Below are 22,886 nucleotides of genomic sequence, written 5' to 3'. Positions count from 1 at the left end.
TCAGCACCTAGAGATTTTCTAATCCTGAAGTGTCGGCACCTTAGACAACCATTTAGTTTGCCTAATTAATGAACTAGCCCTGCCTTTGTCCCAGCACAGTAACTGTGCTCTGAAGAAAAAAAAAAAAAGAGTGTACTTTGTCTCTATTTTAAACTATTTTCATTTTGGGTGAAAAAAAATTAGTTACTAGTACCTGAAAATATACAAATAAAAGGGTTGAATAAGCACCAGTTTGAACTATGTGAGCAGCAGCATCAATTGTTAAGACCTCAGTTCCAGCTACTGTCCATTCATGCATCTCTCGTAAGCATTCATAATTCAATCAGCTAAAAACATAAAAAAAAAATCTATCAAAAGTAAATCTTCCATTCATTCACCTCATGCTTGGATCAATAAGAGCTGGGCATATATGATCTACGCATGAAGTTAGTGAATGAAAGATTTACTTTTAATAGATTTTTTTGTACTTTTAAGGTGACTGAATTATGAATGCTTACAAGAGATGCACAAATAGACAGTAGCTATGACTGAGGTCTGAACAACTGGGACAGGGACCTTGGGTGATAGTGTCTGGCAATCTGAAGGCGGTGAAGCAATGTGACAAGGCGATAGCTAAAACCAGAAGAATGCTGGGCTGCACAGAGAGAGGAATAACCAGTAAGGAAAAAAAAAAAAAGGTGATGATGCCATTATACAGGTCCTTAGTGAGGCCTCACCTGGAGTCCTGCGTTCAGTTCTGGAGCCCATATCTCAGAGGACAGAGACAGAATGGAGCTGGTCCGGAAAAGGGCGACCAAAATGGTGTGGGGTCTCCTTCGAAAAACTTATGAGGGAAGTCTGAAGGATCTAAATAAGTACCCCCTGGAAGAGAGGAGGTGCAGGGGAGATAGGATGCAGACCTTCAGATACCGGAAAGGTTTTAATGATGTACGATCCTCAAACCTTCTCCATAGAACTAGGGGCCATGAAATGAAACTCAAGGGAGGAGATGACAACCAACATCAGAAAACATTTCTTCATGGAGAGGGTGGTGGATGCCTTCTGGAAGAGGTGGCGAGGACGAAAACAGTGAACAAATTCAAAAGGGTATGGGCTATACACTGCAGATCCCCAAAGGCTAGAGGCACACGGGGTAAACCTGCATGGAGCAGCAATTACTACCCTTAACAGAAGGCATGGGGATTACTACCCTTAACCAATTAGCCTTGATGCTTTTGATGCAACTGCAACATCACTCCCCACTTTGGCAAGGGGAAAAAGGGGAATTGGATTCAGACAGCAGCCAATTCTGGGCCCGGACCTTTACGGTCCAGGATGCTGACATGCAGACATTAAAGAAAAAGCACAGGACTGCTTCTATGGCCAAGTCCAAAAGCAAAGCACGTTCAAGCAGCATTGTCTGAATTATCAAGAAGGCTGCTCATCCTATGTTGCTAGCAGTAATTTTGTTATGGAATATTGCTACCCTTAACATAAGGGTTGGAGGTAATTGATACAGAGTGGAAGTTACTATCCTTAACCCCTTAACAGAAACATGGGGGTAATCTGCACAGAGCCGCAGTTGCTATCATAAGAATCATCCTGGGCAGACTAGATGAATGTTTTGTTTTTTGTTTGTTTTTTTTAAACAATCATTACTATGTTACTGCTAACAAATTTCAAACTAGTGCTAATTCAATCCTTTGTGTATATGCTACTATGTGATAGCAAAAGCCCTGTTATCTGCCATGCATAGGGAATAGTCCATGCAGTTAAAAGCCTCCTGCTTCCTACTTCCGGCAGCAGCCTGCAGGGAACATGTTGGGAGGAGATGATGCTTGAGTGGACAGATGAGAGCAAAGAAATCTATTCTGCTTCCTAATCCAGCCCCTCCCCTCCTATCCCTTCCCTCTCTTTCCTGTCCATGCAGGGAACAGGAAGGGAGAAGGTGATGCAAAAGTGGACAGAGCAGGGTAGAGAACAGTTACTGTGCTCCCTAATGCCGATTAATATTCCATTTAAACCTTCTTAGCAGCAGTGTTAAACACATAAAAAGCCCTGCTGGTTATCTGACTGCTGAACAGGGCTTTTACTGTAGTTTTCTGTAGAATGTGAAAAAAAGCCACAGACATTAAGCACCCCTATCCCGGATCTGTGAGAATGTGCATCACCTCCTGCTAAATGCCTTTCTATCCCTCTATTAGCCAACAGTAGCCCAGTAGTTTTCATAGGGCTCAGTCACAAAAGAGAATATTGCTGTAGAATACCAATAATACTGCCTCATGACATCACAAAGCAGGCAGCCAATAGTAGTACAGCAGCTTTCACACTGGCTGATGACATCACAATGCCGCTACACTGAACATGGATGGGATACCATTCACCTATCAGAGGGCCCGACGAAGTACCTGTATATTTTATTTACATGCAATGTGTGCATTTATGTACACAGGATAACTGTGTGTATGTATATAGGAAGTTAGTGTACTAAGAATTCTTCCATAGAAACAACAGGAGGTAAGTCATTTAACAAATCTAGCCTGTCAGTGTGTGTAATTCTATAACATGTAGGCCTCTATACAGTACATGTGAATTTATAATTCATCTTTCCACTGGGTGAGATGAGGTGGGCTGAGTATATTTAAATGCACTGAATATTGCTCTAGATTGTGTGCTTACAGATGTGTGTGTGTGTGTGTGTGTGTGTGTGTGTTTCACTTTGTTCACCATGTAAGAATGCTGCCCATCCCCATGTGTCACAGGGTTAATTTATCAGATGGTGGGGTTGAATTTGCTCCTTGGCCCTGAGGGTGGAGAGCTGGGGGAAGGGACCTTATCAGCAATGGAACACATAAATATGTATTGTAAACTGCCCTCCTAAAGGTCACGAGGCTGGGGGAGGGGAAGGGGGAGCTCGATCTGCCGCTCTCCGTTTCCTTCTCTCCAGTAGGATGCATGTGGATAATACACTGACCTGGGTCTCTGCAGATCACTAGCCAAGATGGATCAGCAAAACATCCTCAAGTCAACTTCTAAAGCACGCCTGAAAACCACTTTCACACAAATAGATTCATGCACGTACGCAAGTACATTCATTCACAGCAATAAAGGAAATCATTCGCTAGAAAAATTAATAATTCCATTTCAAACTAAAACCATCTGCATCTAAGCCTCAGTGGTTCTTGTTTTCCATGAACTAGATTCCATTCCTGGCTCTGGCTCCTGCCGTGCAGATTCTGCACTGCCATGTAGGAGAGTTAGGTTCCATTCCCAGCTGTACCAAGCAGTGGACCTGGCACCATGTCCAGCCAGATTCCTGCCCCTCGAAGCAGTATCTAATAGCTGCTCAGCAAGTAGCATGCTTCTCCCCATTACAAGAGAGCAGTGTTACCCAAACGTGGGAGGCAAGGCCAGTAACAGGAAGATACTGGAGGTAGGGTATGCAGCCTCCCTAATGAGAGCTCAATGGAAAGGAATAAGGCGAGAAGCTTTGCACATTGACTTCCTGAGAACCAGATGGACAGGTATAAGGAGAGAAGCTGGGCACAACAGATGGAGAGGGGTAAGGAGAGGAGGTATGCACGATGGCTCACTGATGAAAAGAAGAGAGTCTATGCTTAATGGCTCCATTAAGAGAGAGAGAGAGAGAGGGTCCAAATGATAGTTCCCTGATGAGAGCTGGATAGAGAGTAGTAAGGGGAGAGATGGTGCTGGGGAAGGTACACAGAATAAAAGGAAGAATACATGTCTTTAATAGAGCAGACTGCACCCAGGAGCCTCATTATTCTAGATTTATAGATCACATTATAAACATATATTTATCCAGAAAGATTTATGTCTACAATTTATAACTGGTATTCTAATAAACACATGAATTAGTACAGCCCTAGAAAAATACAGTATAATATCAGATGACTGCACTGCCTCCAACCCCACACATGACTGCACGCGCCGCCCCACACAACCTCTGCCCCCACAGGAGACTGCACAAAGAAACCCACAGGAGACTGCGGGCGCCGCCCCACGCCACCTCCGTCCCCAGAGGAGACCGAAGACGGAACCACACGCCACCTCCGTCCTCAGAGGAGACAGCACGCGCCGCCCCACGCCACCTCCGTCCCCAGAGGAGACCGCACACGGAACCACACGCCACCTCCGTCCCCAGAGGAGACCGCACGCACCACCTCCACACCACCTCCGTCCCCAGAGGAGACCGCGGGCAGCGCCCCACGCCACCTCCGTCCCCAGAGGAGACCGCACGCGGAACCACACGCCACCTCCGTCCCCAGAGGAGACCGCACGCGCCGCCCCACGCCACCTCCGTCCCCAGAGGAGACCGCACGCGCCACTCCAAGCCACCTCCGTCCCCACTCCACGCACCTCCGTTCCCAGAGGAGACTGCACGCGGAACCCCACGCCACCTCCGTCCCCAGAGGAGACTGCACGCGGAACCCCACGCCACCTCCGTCCCCAGAGGAGACTGCACGTGGAACGACGCACCACCTCCGTCCCCAGAGGAGACTGCACGCGCCACCTCCGTCCCCAGAGGAGACTGCACGCGCCACCTCCGTCCCCAGAGGAGACTGCACGCGCCACCTCCGTCCCCAGAGGAGAACTGCACGCGCCACCCTCCGTCCCCAGAGGACTGCACGCGCATCCCACGCCACCTCCGTCCCAGAGGAGACTGCACGCGCCATCCCATGCCACCTCCGTCCCCAGAGGAGACTGCACGCGCCATCCCACGCCACCTCCGTCCCCAGAGGAGACTGCACACACCACCCCACACCATCTCCACAGGAGACCACATGCACCACAGCACCTGCACCTCCTTAGGAGACTACAGGCACTGCAGCACACCACCTCCTGCCGCACCCCCACAGGAGACTGCACACACCACACCACTTCCACCACCCCCAACAGTTGGTCAAAGGGAGGGGGAAAGAGCCATGCCAGAGCAAAAAAAAAAAAAAAAAAGGGAGAGGAAACAGAATCAAGCTTCTTTTAAGATAATGAGGCAAGAGAGCACATGAATCCATTGCCGGATTAATCTGGGCATACAGGCGTGAATGTATGTCCCCACCTGCTGCATACAGGCATAATTCAGGAGCTGTACACTATATCTTATCAGACTCATTTATCAAGAAGTGCATATCGCAGAGAGTGTGCCAGTGCCGAAGCAGATGAGCAAGGTTATTAATAGTAGATCCATCCTGCCCTTTCCTCCCCCAGATAATAAGCTTTCTTCCCAAGCCGGGCCCCCAAATCAGCAATTACCCACAGAGGAAGGAGAATCAAAAAGGGAGCAGGGAAGCCAGAATGGGGTAGAGGGTAAAGGAGTAAGAGACCAGAAGAGCGGAGGAAACAGAGATGAAGGGAAAAGAAACCGTGAAAATCTCAGAAGAGACAAGATGTCAAAAATAGAGAAAGATAAAAAGAAAAGGAAGCCCAGGTGGGTGAGGCAGCGGGAAGAATGAAGGAGATGCTGCAGCCCTTCAAAAAAGTTAGCGAAGGATAAGGAAAGATGCTGAGGCCCAAGTCTACCCCACCCAACTCAGTGTCAGTGTGGAATGGGAGACTGACTTCTGTTTTAAAGTGTTTCACCCTTACATTCTAACAGGAAGTCTTGGGATGAAAGTCAGAAAACTAAAACCCCATCAACATGGTATGCAGACAGGCCCTGGAGGGGTTCAAGTCTGTATCTAGCTTCTTGCACCCCAGGTCAGTGGGGGCGGGAGATGCTGCGGAGGCAGCACACACAGCCCCTGCCAAGGGGCGGTCATCATTTCGAGAAGGTCCCCTGATGCACGGCTCCCAGCCTCAGGACTGTGGCTGTGATGACTAGACTAGGAAGAGTAGGAGCAGGAAAAATCCCCAGGTAGCTGTGAACAAAGGGCTCATGGCGCCAGATCCTTGTGCTGGTTCCGAGCGAGCAAGAAGAAAAAGGAAAAGTCATCTGGTCCAAAGTAACATGCAGACACAGAGATAGGTGGTGGCAGTACTAAGGGACCCCACCTTCCTCTGTGAATGCAGGAGGGTTCAGGAAATCAGTCTCTACCAGCCACTACATATATTTCTCCTCACCACTGGTTTCAGTTTTAGGTTATTTGTGGGGACATTCTCTCTCCCTAATTGCTTTTAAGTAACTTTTGGGAGTTGTGATGTTTGGTTTTTTTTAATTTCTCATAAGAATTAAATATAAAAAGGGGTTGAATTATTATTTAGCAATTCTAAAATTCTGCAATCTCCAGAAATTGATCAACGTGGATCACAAGTGACAAACAATAAAAATATAAAACATTACATCAAATCAGTTAACATTCTTCATTAAAAAAGGCCTGAACCTGCTTTCTGAATAATCTTCTCTCATTAATCTGGCAAATATCCATAGGCAAAATATTCCACAATGTGAGAGCAATATAGGAGAAAGCAGATGCATGTGTGACTTATGATTTATAATCTCTTAATGGGAGTATTTTCAGCAGGCTTGTATCCTGTGATCACAGGGTTTTCCAGGTTCATACGTATGCAGGACGTTTGCTAAATTGGAACAATTGGAAGGTTGCAGCAGTTTGAATACTGCGAGCACAATTTTAAAGTGAACTCTCTTACAAATTGAGAGCCAATGTAACTGTCTCAGTACTGGGGTAATGTGCTTGAACCAGCTCACCCTGGTTAAAATCTGAGCCGCAGCATGCTGGACTAATTGCAACGTTTTCAAATGCTTCTTTGGAAGCCCAATGTACAAACTATTACAATAGTCCAGATGACGAAGTGCTAATGACTGCACAACAGATCGAAATAACTCAACAGTCTAAATGACATCAGCATTTTTAGCTTATAAAATGTTTTCTTACCTACTTGTTAAAACTGGGGAAGTATGTTTGAGTCTATAATGACACAGATTATGTACTAATGAGTCTCCTGTATTAAGAAGTGTTATCTGAACATTTGGTAGAGTCTATTTACTTATCCACAGTAATGAAGTTTTTGCTGTATTCAGCACTAAATGATGTCCCCTTAGCCAATCACCTTTCCCTTGATACAATGCTGAGGTTCTGCCATTGGAATGGTGCCATTCATACTGGGCACATCAAATTGAATTCATCTGCGTAAATGTAATGTACAACCCCCAATCGCAAACTCTGAATCCTTGACAACTGGCACTGCTGTACACACGTTTCAGACTTGTGCTAATTCAGCTCCGTTTTCTGTCCATTGTGGGTCCAGTCTAGGAATATATCTCTCTCAAAGAGAATACAATCTGGTCTCGTTTTGGCTGCCTTTCATGATGCAGTGTCGTGGATCTAGTGGAGTCACAAAATGAAGCAACAGTAGTGTGCAAGCCTTTAAGACCTGTGCACACAGCGCGGCACTTACGGGAACGTTCACAAGCTCTCAGCTTACTGTCCCCTGCCGTTCTCTCTCTCAGGATATTGCCCATTTCACCATTAATATACAATCATACATCAGGCACAGGAAAGGGAAAATTCTATCCAAAATATAAAGTTTTACAGGACAACTTGTGTAATGAGGACAGCGTGGGAAATGGGGTTTGTATGCATACGTTATGCAGCGCAGATAGTGTGGAGAATTGGTGTTATGTCCTTAATATAATGTTACACTGTGTAACTCATATGTGGGCAATGTAGCCTTTCCAATTTATACAGTAAGCTCATATCCATAAAACAAACACTTATAAAAAATTTAATTGATCTATTTGCAAATTATAAAAGATTCAGTACAAGACATACTCAGCTTTCCAGAAAAAGCGTTTTAATATAATGGATGACAGGAAAAAAAAAAACAAACAGATCTAAGAGTATGGCGTCTGGTATTCTTCTGCTAGAATTCCACAGCAGGTACACGGTGTTGGACTCATAACTATTCTTTTTCGTTCGGAAGGAAACTAAAAAAACTGAATAATTTTAACTGGTTAAAAATCCTCTACCATTGGTATTTTTTTTTTTTTTTTAATCCTGGCTATCTCCCATCTTCTGGGATCATTTGTATTTATTGAATTTTATACATGCATTTATGCCCAGATAACAAGCAGTGCCCCTTGTTAGGCAGGCATCTCCTTCCGAATGCATTTAAAGATACACATTTGTGCACCTTCCTCCAGGCCAGAGCGTGTCACGGACAGATTGCGCTGTGCGGCCCTCGGCTTTCTTCCCCAAAACCTCCCTCGCCAGCGCTAGCTGTAGCAGCTTTTGAAGAAAAAAAAAAATTACCTATGAAATGGTTTCAAATCTGTAAGGAAGTAAAAATGTAAGAGCCCTGCTGATGTGTGTCCTGAGAAAGACTCTCTTATGGCATTCAGAGCACAAAGCGGATCCTCCCCCACTGTGCTCGGACCAAAAAAAAAAAAAAAAAAAACAACTCTTGGAGATTAGGGAGCCCTCTCCAGAACGAGGAGGAATTAAATTATTTGTTTTAATTTATCCCCAGTAATAAAGAATCCTGCCTGCAGGACCAAGAAGGGAGGTGCAGGCAGCAGGTGACACACAGGAGCTATTTGATGATGGAGTTCTGATAAGGGCTCTGAGCTCCACCGCTCAATGCTTTGCCTGTCTCTCCACATAATTAAAAATAACTCCCCGCTAGAAAATTAACCATAACAAAAGGAAAAGCAAGGCATTAGCAAAAACTTTAGGGAAGAGTCTTATTACAAAAAAGCAACTGAAAATGCCTTTGAATCACATACAACGTATGCATTATAATGATTACTTGTTTTTAAAGAAAAAAAAAAAAGTCTGATGGTCTTCTGGCATTTTATATATTTTCGTAATGTTTGTTATTTTGATTGTTTCATTATTTGTGACTGATTCCAAAATGAGGATGGTTTGCTTTTCGCTCTTCTAGAAGGTGCAAAAATACAATTTACTAACAAATCCATAAAACCAAAAGCTCTAAGAAGCAAACAGAGGATTTGAAGATGCCCTGAAAACTAGAGCTGCAGAAAAGGAAATACTTGGTCACATCTGAAGAAGGGAAACCTCATGACCAACACCAGCTTTGGAGAATTTACAGTGGCTCAATAAAAAAAAAAAAAAACGACTTCACAGCCAGCAGTTTTCTGCAGGACTCGCACAGCTACTGAACTAGGGAAGTCTTTCCCACATAACCCCTAAATTTCTCACTCTTACCCCTTTTCCCCCAGCTCACACATTTCATCTACAGAGCTGTAGGGACTGTTCTTCGCAAGGTGGGAGCAAGTTAATTTTTGAAAGCACAGCTCACTAGGCTTGGAGGAACCCTATGTCCAGACTGTACACCGAATTAGAAGAAACTGCTGCTTCCAAACCTGACGTATGCTACCCATGTACACAAGTCATCGATAGCAAAAGCAAAACCAAGGGGCCAGAAGAAAAGAGGCCGTGTATGCTAAATTGAAGGCTTAAAAAATAAAATAAAAAGACTGAAAATGGGAAAATGAGCCATGAAGAGACGACAGAAGAGGGCTGGTGGTTACGCTGAGGGCGCCTCAGACTCAATGCGGTGAAACCCTAATCACAGACCCTGTGAAAGGCAAGGAGCCCGGCTCTGCACCCCACTCTGCACAAAGCGCTGAATTTTTTATTTCACCATTTGAAATGACTCCTGGCCACGGGGGTCTGGTCTTCTCACACCCCTCCACAACCTGCACGCGTGGACATGTAGATGCATGCCTCAACGTCATGTGCGCACACGGATGTAAACGTACATGCATGTCTGCAGATTCAGCAGGAAAGGCAACCTGGGATTCAGCTGAAAACAAGGTTTCTCGTATTGGACTTCTGGTCAATATTTAAATAAAGTATAATACAAATTTTAAAAAAATCACACAGTGGGGTTTTTTAACTTTATTTATCTGGTTTTAAGTTAACACTAAAATGATAATTTTCTGATTTTTTTTTCCTGCACCACGTTAATAGAAATTAAATAGAAACACATAACGAGGGATTTAAAATGAAGTGAGATCATAGAAAGGAAAATGACAAAGAAGGATCAGATTAGACATAGGGATTGGAAAAACTACAAAAATAACTTGTGGAAAGATTTATGGTTTGAATCTATTATAATATATATATATTCTATAAAGATATATATAATCTTTACAGAATTTCACAGTGAAAAAGCCACAAACCTCAAGAAAAGCCACAAGGTAAAGGAGTAAAAAAAAAAAAAAGATTCTCCAAGACCATGAAAAAATAGCAGCACCAGAATCACAAATCTATAGCTGGAAAAAATCTGTCTCAATGGCAAATTCCAATTAAAAGAAAGAGCTAGAGAAAGAGGAGGGGGAGCAGCAGGGGTCCCTGCAGTGCGCTGTCACCAAGCTCCAAGCGACAGCAGCACAGGAAGGGAAGCAGGACGCCCCTGGCCGTGCAAAGTTCAACCTAGCATGGAGCTCCAGCCTTCCGTGGACAGAGGGAAACATCTCCCCCCCACCCCCTCAAGTGTGCAAAGCCAGGGCACGCAGCTGTGCTGCAGTGCAATGGGGGGGCGCGGGGGAGGGAGAGGGGCAGCGCGGCACTGCAAGGGTTACAGGCACAGGCAGTAATGGGAAAGGTCAGGGCTGAGGAATGAGGTCTTTCTGCCCATGGCAGACGCAGGCTCTGCGGCCTGCACACATCCAGGGACTTTAAATCAAGGCTGTGCTCTAGGACATGACTGTCGCCACCCCCACTGACATACAAACACATGTACACACACACACACACACACACACATCCCCACCAACACCATTACCGCTCACTGTTTCTGAGGCAATAGAACTGAAAATCCAATCTCAGCGTCAGTTTGTGTTGTTGCAGGAAGGTGGATGAACTTCAAGACTTTAACAGTTGAAAAAAAATCAAATCACCTTGCACATATCTGAAGAAGGGATCTGCGTGATCCTGAAAGATCACGCGCGCCCTCATCTTTGGGAAATTCTTGCATTCTATCACAACTTGCAAAAAAAAAAAAAAAATCCAGGTTTCTGCAAGGCTGTGTGTGAAAGACGGCCGTATCAAAGAGCAGCAAGCAGGAGCTCTTAAGGATCAGATGCCTCTCCCTCTCTTTTTCCCTCTTTCACCTCTGAGCTCCCAGACTTGAGGGTCCTGTCCCCCACAGTACAACTCTTCTTCGATGATGATCATTACACCTTGTTCTAAAATGAGGCCTTTATAAGATTTGCTGTCTTTTATGACTACCAGACTCATCACGCTACCAGACTACCACACATCAGACTACCACTCATCAGACTACCAGACACATCACGCTTAGAGATCGTGCATTCTCCACAGCCGGTCCAACATTATGGAACTCCATTCCCCCGGATCTTAGAATGGAACCCAACATCTCAACATTCAAGAAAAGACTCAAAACGTGGCTGTTCACGCAGGCCTTTCCTAACTCCAACTCCATCTAACTCCCTTCATTCAACACGCTCCACTAGTATTAGCGTTAATAGCCACCTCTTACAATGTTATTTATACATATATATAACTATCTGAGCTTCATTTCCCTTCTCTTTCCAAGTTATTGTTTTCCTTGTTATATGTAACTGCTTTTCTGCACTATTGTTTAAATGGTAAAGTTTATTATAATTGCACCCCTGTTTCTTGTGAACCAGCATGATGGGACCACCGTCTTGAATGTTGGTATATAAAAAAGTTAAATAAATAAATAAAAAATGAAGAGGGAGAACAATATAAGAGAAACCATGGGAAAAGCAGGGGGAGCAGTCTGTGGGGTGCAAAGGAGTAATATGGGTCCAGGCTGCAACTGACTAGGTGTTCAGACAGGCACCCAGAAACATCAGTGACCACAAGAGAGGGGAAAAGCCTCCTAGGCATAGCAGTAGAAGGGACACTGCCAAAAACCGGGAGTTGCTATGCCACATTCTTAATGATGCCAATGCGCAGGCAGGCAGAGGAGACCCACGGATGAGCCTGTTGGGCATCTGGAGTGCTGCTAAACTCTAAGCCAGGGCTCCTCCGCACAGGTGCCCTGCACCACAGAGTGCAATAACCTACCAGGCCGGGCACAAGCACCACAGCACAAGGCCAAAAATGTCACACAACCCTCCTCACATACAATGAGCTGGCAAACATTCTCTCCGCATCCTCAAACTCCAGAAGCACTCTACATTAGGACTCACTCCACAAGTCGGGATAGCTATCTCCACCTCCTAGAGCATGATTTACACCAATAATAAATTACAGACACACTACCAATGTTAGATAAAGGTTTCATTCTCAAGGGTTCTGAGTAGGAGGGGCGTTTTGCAAACTCAGAGCCTGATTTACTAAAGGTTTTTACTCATTTTGTTTGGACCTGGCGGTTTTCTCCTGCTCCTTTCTGCTTCCAGCTTAGTCAGAAGCAGGGCTGGGACCTGTCTCTCCGAGCCTTCATTCAGAACTACCAGGGGATTTTTCTCCTCCTATTTTATACCCTCTGCCTCCCATCCCCCATCGCTGGTCATTGCAGCGAGGGTCTTGGGCTGGGAACTTGCACTAGGGCTTCTATGCAATCATGATCCCTGCATGCAGACACTAGCTGTTAGTATTAAGCAGTGATCGTAACTGTCTCTCTTCTGGGGGGGGGGGGGGGGGGGGCCCTGTAAACGCTGCAACTCCAGCATCAAAGTGGGGATCAAACTGTGGACCTTCCCCATGGCAATGCATAGCATAGCCATTCAGCCACCATTCTGTGTCTATGGGGAGAAAAAAACGTAATAAAGCAGATCCTTAATGTTTCTTTCTGGAAGCCTCCCTCTTCATAAGTCGTAACTCTAAGCCCTGCAAATGAAGGATATTTTGTTTTAAATTAATTCTTAATGGAACCGCTTGGGTCTGAGAAGAGAGTTGCCAACTGGTTCCAGATTTTCAGGACAGGCTGTTCCACTCGCTTTTCTTCAGGAAATCAATAGGGGCACCAGAACTACAAATACAGGAAGACAGTGAGGTGAAAGCAGAACTGGATCAACCAGTTGGCAGCCCAAAGGTTGCTGTCACGGTAATGCCATTAACAGCTGGTGAAGGCGCTCTCTCTGTCTCTCTCTACCTTTGTGACATCACTTCGATCCGACTGGTCAGAGATGGTCTGTTGCATCACTACATTCCATCCCCAGAACATTAAAAAAAAAATAATATGGGCCAATGGCACAGCAGCTGCATGCTGCTGTGTGGGAGACCTGGGCTTAGTTCCTGGAGCCAGCAACATCCAGCACCTCCTACAGTGAGAGGAAGCCCCAGACATTGTACAACAGTGACACCTATTGGCTGCTTGAGAGTGCACTTATGCCAGAGACCTGCAGTCCATGCCTCTTAGCCAATGGCTGCTGGGCTATAAGGTAAAGTGTTACAAATAGCCGCAGCCCCAGTAGGAACCAGTTCCAATTCAGCTGTAAAACTAAAAGAAGCCAAAAACATTTCCATAGGGGGAAAAAAAAAAAAAAAAAGACAAGAGCAAGAAATGCTATGAGACTTTTGCCCAATTTTTTTCTGTGGCATTCCTGTTTTCCTTTCCAGAGGTGGTAGGAAAATGTGTGCCATTTAAACACTATACAAGCAAACTACACTATTCAACCTGGCCTCTAGCCTCCAAAGTGGGATTAGAACACCTTTTGGGGCCAATGCAATAAAAGTGAGCCAAAAAAGTGGGCGCTCAGTGTTCAGCATCCATTTTGCTAATAGGTGTCCAGGCACCTCTTCTGGGGGCGCCGTGCAATATTTAAATTATGGGTCCCGCCTCCAAGGAGGCGCTAGGGTTGATTGCGCACCCCTAGCGCCTCCTTGGCAGCAGGAACCCAGGAGAGGTCGGCTGTCAGCGGGTTGAGAAAACAGATGCTGAATTTATCAGCGCCCGTTTTCCTAAATGAAGCACAGCCACATGTTCGGAAAATGGAAGCTCGTTAACTAAGCATCCATTTCTCTAACTTGACCGCCGGCCCCCTTTTTTTTTTTTTTTTTTTTAATCTTTTAAACTTTTGGTTCCTCTACTTTTCTGTACAACTTTTTGGGCTGCTCAGAAATTAACGCCTGCTCTGGGCAGGCGTTAATTTCTTAGTGTAAAAATGTGTAGATCTGGCACTTTTTTTTTTTTTTTTGCATCTGGGGACCCACTTTCAAATCATCTCTCAAACCTGGGAAAGATCAGGGTCCAGGTATTGTCCCATAATCAAAATCCTTGCAGGAAAAGAAGCTGGCACTGCCCACCCAGAGGGGACTGGGCCCTGTTCCACCAAACCAGCAACCAGCTTAGGCATCAGACTGGTATAAAATATCCAGGGAAAGATTTACCAATAGACAGAGTTGTTGAGTGCCTATGGGCAGCTGCCCTGCAGTGCTAGTCACTAGTTTTACATCATCAGCTGTGGTGCTGTGTTTTGTAGGGGTGGGAGGGGGGAAGAGGGAACAGCTGGCTGACCACATGCTTAAAGGCAGCCAGGGGGTATAAATCCACTGCTGAAAGTATCCCCTTTTTATCCCTTCCTTCCAGAAGGTCAGATCCCAAAATATCTAGACAACACAGGAAGCAGGCCCTACAGAAACTCCCTCTAAAGACGAACACCAACCCCATACCAGGAAACAAGGCAGTAAGCAGGAGATTCCTAGATACCAGAAACCAAGGAGTTATTCACAGCAGACACCAAGAAACTCACACTGCAGACTAGCAATCAAGGATCAACTCCAGAGACTCAGCAGCAGGAATAGGCTCCAGGAACTAATCCCAGCACGTATGTCTTTATATTAATAATAAATAACTAAAACAATTCAAAATCAAGCGCTTTTGCAGGAATAAATTCTGCAACTCTGCCCCAAGTAGGCTTGCAACCAACATAAACATCCAGCAAGCAGATCAATCATGACCACCTAAAGAGGTGGAGAAATATTTTTTTCTTTAGTTACAAAAATACATTTTAGTGCACCTAAGTGCCTGAGAGACAATAGAAGAGAAACAAGATTGTAAAAGAACATTATGTGCATTAATTATTCCTTCCAAGTGGATGAACTGGACAGGTGATGACCCTCCCTTTTTTTTTTTTTTTTTAGTGCATTTAAACAGGTTAAGGCTATGCAAACTTCCTCCTCCACCAAAACAGGAAGAAAAGCCATTGAAACCTAACCTCAGTACATCAATAGTTAAATAGTTATCATTATCCCTGTTGTCAATATCTAATTAGCAAAAGAAACATTTCCTTGCCATCCATGATTTTCCACTACTTAAATAGTAATTATACTATATCGACAAATTTGCATTGCCCAATAACCCTAGAGCAGCAGCAAAAAAAAAAAATTTTTTTTTAAATGTTCAGAGAGCCAAGGTCTAGTATTGCTGAACTAATGCAGCCCCTCGAGTCACCCTTGGGTGCAGGAGCCATGGCTGCACTCCTCTTTTTCAAGTCTGGTTTTTTTTCAGCTCCCAACCACAGGAAGCGACTCCCCCCGCGCCAATCCTCCATTTCTGCAGCCTCTGCTACCAAAAGTTCCCCTCTGCTTTTAATTGGAAAGAAAGATGCTAGGATCAATACGGCTCTATATTTTCTTGGCTGGCCTGTTTTCCTCACATCGGAAGGGCGAGATTCACAAGATATACAGACAGGTAGAAAGAGAGGGAATTGAAATATAGGTTCACAAACAGTAATATAAAAACAAGAGAAATCCTAGTCGTGTAGCTAAGAAGAAGAGGTCATTACTGCAAGGGAGGATAAAATTCATAATGAAAGCTTAAGGACGTGATCGAAAATAGCAGGGAAAGGGGAATAAGAGGAGAAGGAAGGAGGAAAAGGACAAGGGGAAAGAGAAACGGGGAGGAATGGAATAGGAGAAAACACCACAAGAATTAATAAGAAAAAAAGGGATAAGAGGGAAATAGATCAGGGAGGGCAAAGGAGAAAAATAAAAACAGAAAGGAGCAAGAAAAACAGTGAGGAAGAGACAGGAAAGTAAAAGGAAGAAAGAGCAGCAAGCTCGGAGGTTCACTGCAGTGGCGGCTCCCAGGACAAATCCGAAGGAAAGAGTCGGCCCCGGATCCAGTCCCAGACCCCGGGGATCGGCGGCGGCGGCCCTGGACCCACATCCAGCTCCTGAGCCCGGAGATCCGGGGCTGCACCTGCTGCAAGCCCCGGCTCTGCTCCCTCTCCTGCCTTCTCTCCCGAAGCAGCTCTACGCTCGTGCCCGGCTGCTGCAGTTTATAAGCCGCCGCAGCTGCCTCCTCCTCCGCCGGCCCCTCTCCTGCTCCTTCTCCTCCTTTTAATTGATTTTTAATAATTAATTCGGCTTTGCATCGATCTCCTTGACGTAAAAAAAAAAAACATGCCGAAAAGAAGGGGGAAGGAACGAGAAAAGAGAAAAATGAGAGAAATTAAGACAGAAGGAGAGGAAAAGGAAGAGAAAGAAAGACGACAAATACAAGATTTAAGGAAAGAAAATCAGAAGAAATAAAATGGCATAATAAGAAATTATATAAAAGAAGGGCGAAAAGAAAAAAACTAGAAGAAAGCAGAAAGAAGAGAGGAAAGAAATAATGAAGGACGTGAAGATATAAAAGGGCAAAAAAGAGGCTTAAAGAAGAAAAATTTAAAAAAAAACTGCGAGGTAGGAAGAAGCGAAAAAAGAAAAGAAAAAGTGCTCCATTCCGTCTCTTTTTAAATACTAGAATGCTTTTAAGGACTGAGAAAAGGAAAGGAGAAAAGCCAACACGAGCTTTAAAAAAGTAGAAAAGAACTGGCGGAAACGGAACAAAAAAAAAGTAACCGAAAGAAAGGAAAATAAAATTAGAAAACCGAGAAAAGGGTGAAGAGAAGGAAAGAAAAAGTGTGCGGCTGGGACACGGCCCCGTCCCGGGCCGGACGCCGGCTCCCCTCGCTCGCCTTTATTTATTCCTCCATTCTCCGAGCATCCTCCCGTCCATCAATCATTTTCCTTTCGCGTCTCATTCGTGCGGTTTCTTCCTCCTGTCACTCGCTCTTTTATTCCTATTCACGCCGTTTCCCATTCATTCGCTTCGTCCTTCCTCCTCACCGCACGGGGTTATAGGTACGATCCTGCCCCGCTCCCCCCCCCCCCCGGTGCCGGTCAGCGAGTGCAGGGCCTGGAGAGGAGGGGGCAGGTCTGCCCCGGTCCCCGCACCGCCGGCTCCCGCTCCCAATTTAGCCTCCCTTCCCGATTCCGGCCGCGGCGATAAATCTCAACAGTACTCCCCCCTCGCACACAAATAAATGGGGGGCAAAAACCCAATTTCCATAATAACAATAACATATTCCCTATCCCCAGAACAAATTATTGCTCCCCCTTTTTCCCACGGGCAAATCTCTAAATTGCCCCTTGCACGGCTGCCGGGAGAGGAAAGCTCCCTTTTCAGCTTAATTTGCTAAAGGCAGCCCCCAGTTTGGGAACAAAGCGGGACCTGGCCGGGAAACCGCTCTCCCTGCAGCATTCGCTCTTTTTATGTCTCCTAGTTGCATTTATTTCTTTTTTTTCCTCTCTCCTTCTCTCGCTTCTTTTTTTTCCGGGGAGAAGAAACCCCACATTTTGTTGTGGCAGCGGCCGGGCAAGAGCTGGAGCGCTCCTGCCACAGGCCGGCGGCTGCTGCATTAAGCATTTTGCAATCAATAAAGCGCGGGTGAGATTATGCAAAGCGCAGATATTAATATGCAAAGTTTTAAAGATTTTTAAATGGAGAGAGAGGAAGGCAAAAAAAAAAAAAAAAAAAGCGTGCACCTTACCCCTGCTTCCATCGGTGGGCGCCGCTGCTGACTCCGCCATGCGCGCGCGAGGTGGGCCCGGCCAAAGCAGGAGTAGGAGGGAACAGCGCGCGCCCTAGGCCAAGCCGCCGCCTCCTCCTCCTCCCGCCCACCTTTGCGCGCGTCGCTATGGAGACGTGGCTTCCCGCCATCGAGGGGCGGGGAAACTCCGGAGCGCGTGTCCGACCGTGTTTAGGATAAGGGGCCCGCTGGCACCACCTGCTGGCCCCTTGAAGGAAGTACCTCAGGCAGAGAAGAGCCATAGTGAAAACGCGATACACTGACTACCCCTCCCCCACCCGTTGACAAGCTCGGGTCGTACCAGAGTGACACACAGTGACAGGGAGGCAGAGGAAAACAAAGCGATTTAAAGCAAGGACCCACACCAAATAGTGGCAAAGTCAAACCATAGAGCTCAGGCCCAAAGACATAAAGTGATTCCTATGGTCACAATTATTGACAGAAGCAAGACCCATCCCCTCTCTTTTTTTGTGTGTGACTTGCATTCACTTTTTATGCTATTGTTATTCTTACAAGAAGCATTAAGAAAACAGTTGGGATGCAAAGATACAACTACCAAAACATAGAACTCAAATACAATTAAAGTCCAGCATCAACTATTGTAAAGGGAGTTCGTCCTTGACAAAGCTTGGTCTTACCTGAAGAAAAGACATTTTTCTTGGGAACAGGATGCAAGCCTTTATTTTTTATTAACTGCAAAAAAGAAAAAGTAACAGAGTAATGCTAGCCAACGCTTTAGACAAAGAGTCCCAGCTTCGGCTAGCTGCACAAGGCTGCTAACGAGAAACTCAAGGTAACATAGTAGATGATAAATAATGACCAAATTGCCCATTCCAAACCTCCTCCTGCCTCCTCTCCCCATGTCTTTACCTGATCTCATGACCCTTTTCTCATGATCCCCCTCCATCTCTGTCCCATGCTTGCCCCTTGGTTAAGGGTAGTAATCCCATGCCTTCTGTTAAGGGTAGAAACTGCTGCACTGTATAGGATACCCTCATGCTTATCAGTTCCTGGTTGTTATCATAAATCCACCTCCCCTTTTGCCCCTGTGCAGTTGCATCAAAAGTATCAAAGCTTACTGCTTAAGGGTAGTAACCACCGCACCAGTAAGTTACCCCCATGCACCTTTTCCTTCATTCCCCTCCTCTAGCCCTTAAGGATCCAGTGTTTATCCCATGCCCCTTTGAATTCTTTGACTAATTTTGTCTTCACCACCTCCTCCAGAAGGGCAATCCAGGCATGCACCACCCTCTCTGTGAAGAAATATTTCCTGACATGGAGGGTGATGACTCAGAAACAAAGTTTCATTTTGTAACCCCTAGTTCTACTGTTTCCTTTCCATCAGAAAATGTTCGCAGTTCATACATCATTAAAATCTTTTAGATATCTGAGGGTCTGTATAATATCTCCCCTGCACTTTCGTTTTTGGAAGCCTGGAGGAGTCTGCTGTCTGGGACGATAGCGTACAGCGAATGTTGGTTATGCGTGCAGAGACAGGTCGTGAAAGCAGCACACAAAAAAACATAGCATGCACAAAAAAATAAAATTAGAATGGTGTTTCAAAAAACACTGCACACACATGTGCACAATGTTGCAAACTAGAATTTTTGTGCACATGCAGCCCATATAAAGTTAGAAAGTGCATGGATTGTACACACTGCTGAGTGCAGGTTATCCTAACCCCGTGGTCACTTAAGTCCATTTCAGCTCCCCAGCTATGTTAGTGTCCCACTCTCTTACAGGCCGATACAGTACAGTGCGCTCCGATGGAGCACACTGTTAACCGGCATTTCGACGCACGTTTTCGATGCGCTAGCTTTACCCCTTATTCAGTAAGGGGTAATAGTGCGTCCAAAACGTGCGTCCAACCCCCCCGAAACTAATAGCGCCCGCAACATGCAAATGCATGTTGATGGCCCTATTAGGTATTCCCGTGCGATTCAATAAGTATAATGTGCAGCCAAACCGCACATTTTTACTTTCAGAAATTAGCACCTACCCAAAGGTAGGTGCTAATTTCTCCGGGCACCGGGAAAGTGCACAGAAAAGTAGTAAAAACTGCTTTTCTGTGCACCCTCCGACTTAATATCATGGAGATACTAAGTCGGAGGTCCCGAAAGTTTAAAAAAGTAAAAAAAAAAAAAAAAAATTGAAATAGGCCCATGGCTTGCGGGTTGAAAACCGGGCACTCAATTTTGCCGGTGTCCGGTTTCCGAACCCGTGGCTGTCAACAGGCTCGAGAACCAACGCCAGCAAAATTGAGCGTCGGTTGTCAAACCCGCTGACAGCCGCTGCTCCTGTCCTTAAAGAGGCGCTAGGGATGCGTTAGTGTCCCTAGCGCCTCTTTTTACTGCCGGGCCTAATTTAAATAAATACAGTAAATACATTTACATTTATTTACTGTATCACGCGCCCATTCTCCCACGTTTTTTACTGTATCGGCTCGTTAGGAAATACAGGCTTGGCTTTGCCCTAGCTCTCTTCCAGCTCCTACACACCTGGTGAGAGGACAGGAGAAGTGAGAATTGTCCTTTGTTCCATCCTTCACCTTAAACCTATAGGGTGAATCGTCATTGCACGCTACTCCAATCTTGGCTCCAACTGAAAGCTTCTTAGGCTGTTACAGCAATTTCTCAGAGCAAAATAGTTGACTCTCCTTATAGTACTTTACAGTAAGCATGGTACAGGCATCTTATTGTTAATAGGAATAGAAGGAGTTAATTCCTATCCTACATTTTGCCATTTATAGGAGTTCTTTACAGTAAATGCAATAAGAGCTAGAGCATGTCTGTCCATGCCCTTTTTCATATGCACATGCACAGAAACTTACACACATTAGCTCCCCCAACAGAGAAGCAGTAGGTGGGTAACAGGAAGTGGCAGCTGTAAGTCTCTATGCATGTACCTACCAAAAATTAAACAACTGGCAAACAGGAAAAGGAGCTGGGGGTGGGAATGGAGCAACAAGGCTTGTGGGGTAACCCCAAGACCCACCAGCCACATTAAAAGGGAAGGCAATGGCAGGACAACCCCTTTCATGGTGAGCATAGGAGCTGGAGAGTTGGCACTGCCAGGGCCCACCCACTGTCCCAGTGCAGCCATGGGGACGAGAAAGGCTGGTGCCTGGCTCACTCAAATTCCCATTGGAGGTGCAGAGGCCAAAGCCAGACACTGCCCACAGGAGAAGGCTTGAGGACCCCATAGTGCTGCAGCAGGGACAGGGGGGAGTAGAAGCAAAGAACGAGAGTTAAGGGAGAGTGAGTGAGGCGAGTAGTGGATTAGATTTGACATTTTTTCTTCAAACTGGTTTGGGTGAGGGCAGAAATGTGGTTTAAGAAATATGCAAATCATCAATAAGGGGAGGATTGGGCAAAAAGAAGAATTGGAATGAGTAGGAGGAGAGGTGACAGCAAGGGGGAGTAAATGTGGAGGGGGAGAGGAGAAAGGAGGACTAGGATGGGAGTGGATGGGGAGAAGATTGAACAGTGAAGGAGGGGGAACAAGGAGAGTGAAGAGGGAGTGGTTAGAGGAGAGGGAGGGCATGGGCAAAGAGAGGAAAACAAGGAGAGTGTGGGGGAAGGGGAGAGAGGATTGCACTAGGATGAGGTGGAGGGAAGAAATGCCCTCCCCTTCCATAACAAGTCATGGGAGGGGGGAGCCACACAGGTACACAAGGGCTGCATTTTGTCTGTGGGTGGTGAGTAATGCAGGAGATTTTGTGGCTCTTAAAGAATACACCTGCTCCTTTGCCTACCTTTTGCTTGGCTCTGAGCAAAGCAGGAAAGGGTTAATGGGCCTTGGGGTTTTTGTTTTAGGCTTAGTTGTGCATTGTCCTGGCTTTGTGTTTTCAAATTACCTAGAGCTTTGTGCATCAGGTGATCTATACATTTTAATAAAGGGAACGAGAACAGTGTTTGTAAGGGTTAAAGGTGCTTTCCTTAGGCCAGGTGCTAGAATGGGAGGAGTCTCTGCGTCCGGCCGGCTCCTGTCCTTACTGAGCCATTTCTAAAGATTCAGTCCTTCCAGTTTGCGCTCAGCAGCTTGATTGGATGCAGGCAAAACCTTAAACTAGCTTTTCCTCCTGTAGAAGGTGATGGCTGCTATCTAGACTGAAGATAGGCTCTCCCATTTCCTATAAGGAGGTCTACAGTTCAGCCCTTGAGATGGTGACAGCCAGTCTGGAGAGCAGAGAATCCTTAAAGCCCCTGAAGAGGAAGGAGAGGTTTGTGGGGGGTAGGATAAGAGAGGGGCAATGGTCCTGGGCCCTGCACCCCCATGGTAGTCCCATACCAACACTATGTCAGTACTAAGGGGCCCCATAACCTCTTAAAGGAGGATGGGGGCACCTTTCCACACAGAAGCAGTCAAGTTCCTAAAGCAGCGAAGGCAGGGTTCAAATCCCACTGCACCTCCTTGGGACCCTGGGCAAGTCGCTTCAGTCTCCATTGCCTCAGGCACAATCGTAGGGTCTCATTTACTAAGCATTTTCCCCATAGACCCAGAACAGGAGAAAAGCCTCAGTAAATCAGGCCCCGAGATTGTGAGCCCTCTGTATCTGAAGGTAGCTTGTCTTGAGCAACCCTTGAAAAGGCGAGAACCGATGGAACATTCTGGAGTGTTCTAGGAAAGGTGAGCGTATGGGAGGCAGCAGGGAGTCATTACAAGCAAGCTGTTACCTATTCAAGTTTAACTTCATTTACATATTTATAGTCCACTTTACACAGTTTGAAAACTACTTCAAAGCAGATTACAACAGATAAAATCAACTTATTTTAGCTCTTTAAAATAAAATGCCCTGTACCTGGGCAAAACCAGTAAAAAGCTGCAGCTCTCAGGCTTCAGTTGCTCGTGAGATCACACTGTTTCCTATCTATCTGTGGCCTACAACTAGTGCTGGCAATAGACTGTATCACAGATCTGCAGAATAGTCTTATAAATGCACCAAGCTAGCTTTCTTTTTTTTTATAAACACAAAGTTTATTTTCATTTACCTACTTTGGAAGTGTGCATATTTGTAATTATTCATAAATAATTTGTGTGTAAACTTCCACTGCTGTACATTTTAGTTAGGATTTATAATTTGAATTCCTCAGCCTCGTTTGTGGTTTTTCCTCACTCAAGACCTTGTAGTCACCGACGGTAATACTGTGATTGGCACACATACCGAACA

General features: G+C 45.5%; 1 protein-coding gene across 2 annotated transcripts in view; it reads right to left on the bottom strand.

The window, feature by feature from the left end:
• Positions 1 to 17,839, bottom strand: part of POU2F2 (POU class 2 homeobox 2) — a 266,759-nt gene extending 248,920 nt beyond the window's left edge. For both annotated transcript variants that reach the window (XM_029577335.1, XM_029577334.1), the window contains exon 1: positions 17,678 to 17,839. The gene's annotated coding sequence lies outside the window, so the exon portion shown is untranslated. The remainder of the gene's footprint in view (positions 1 to 17,677) is intronic.
• Between the last annotated feature and the right edge of the window lie 5,047 nt (positions 17,840 to 22,886).

This window comes from Rhinatrema bivittatum, chromosome 14, assembly GCF_901001135.1.
Source record: "Rhinatrema bivittatum chromosome 14, aRhiBiv1.1, whole genome shotgun sequence".
In the NCBI taxonomy this organism is placed as follows: Eukaryota; Metazoa; Chordata; class Amphibia; order Gymnophiona; family Rhinatrematidae; genus Rhinatrema; species Rhinatrema bivittatum.
Note: the sequence above shows the minus strand (reverse complement) of the source record. Positions and strands in the feature narration are given on the sequence as shown.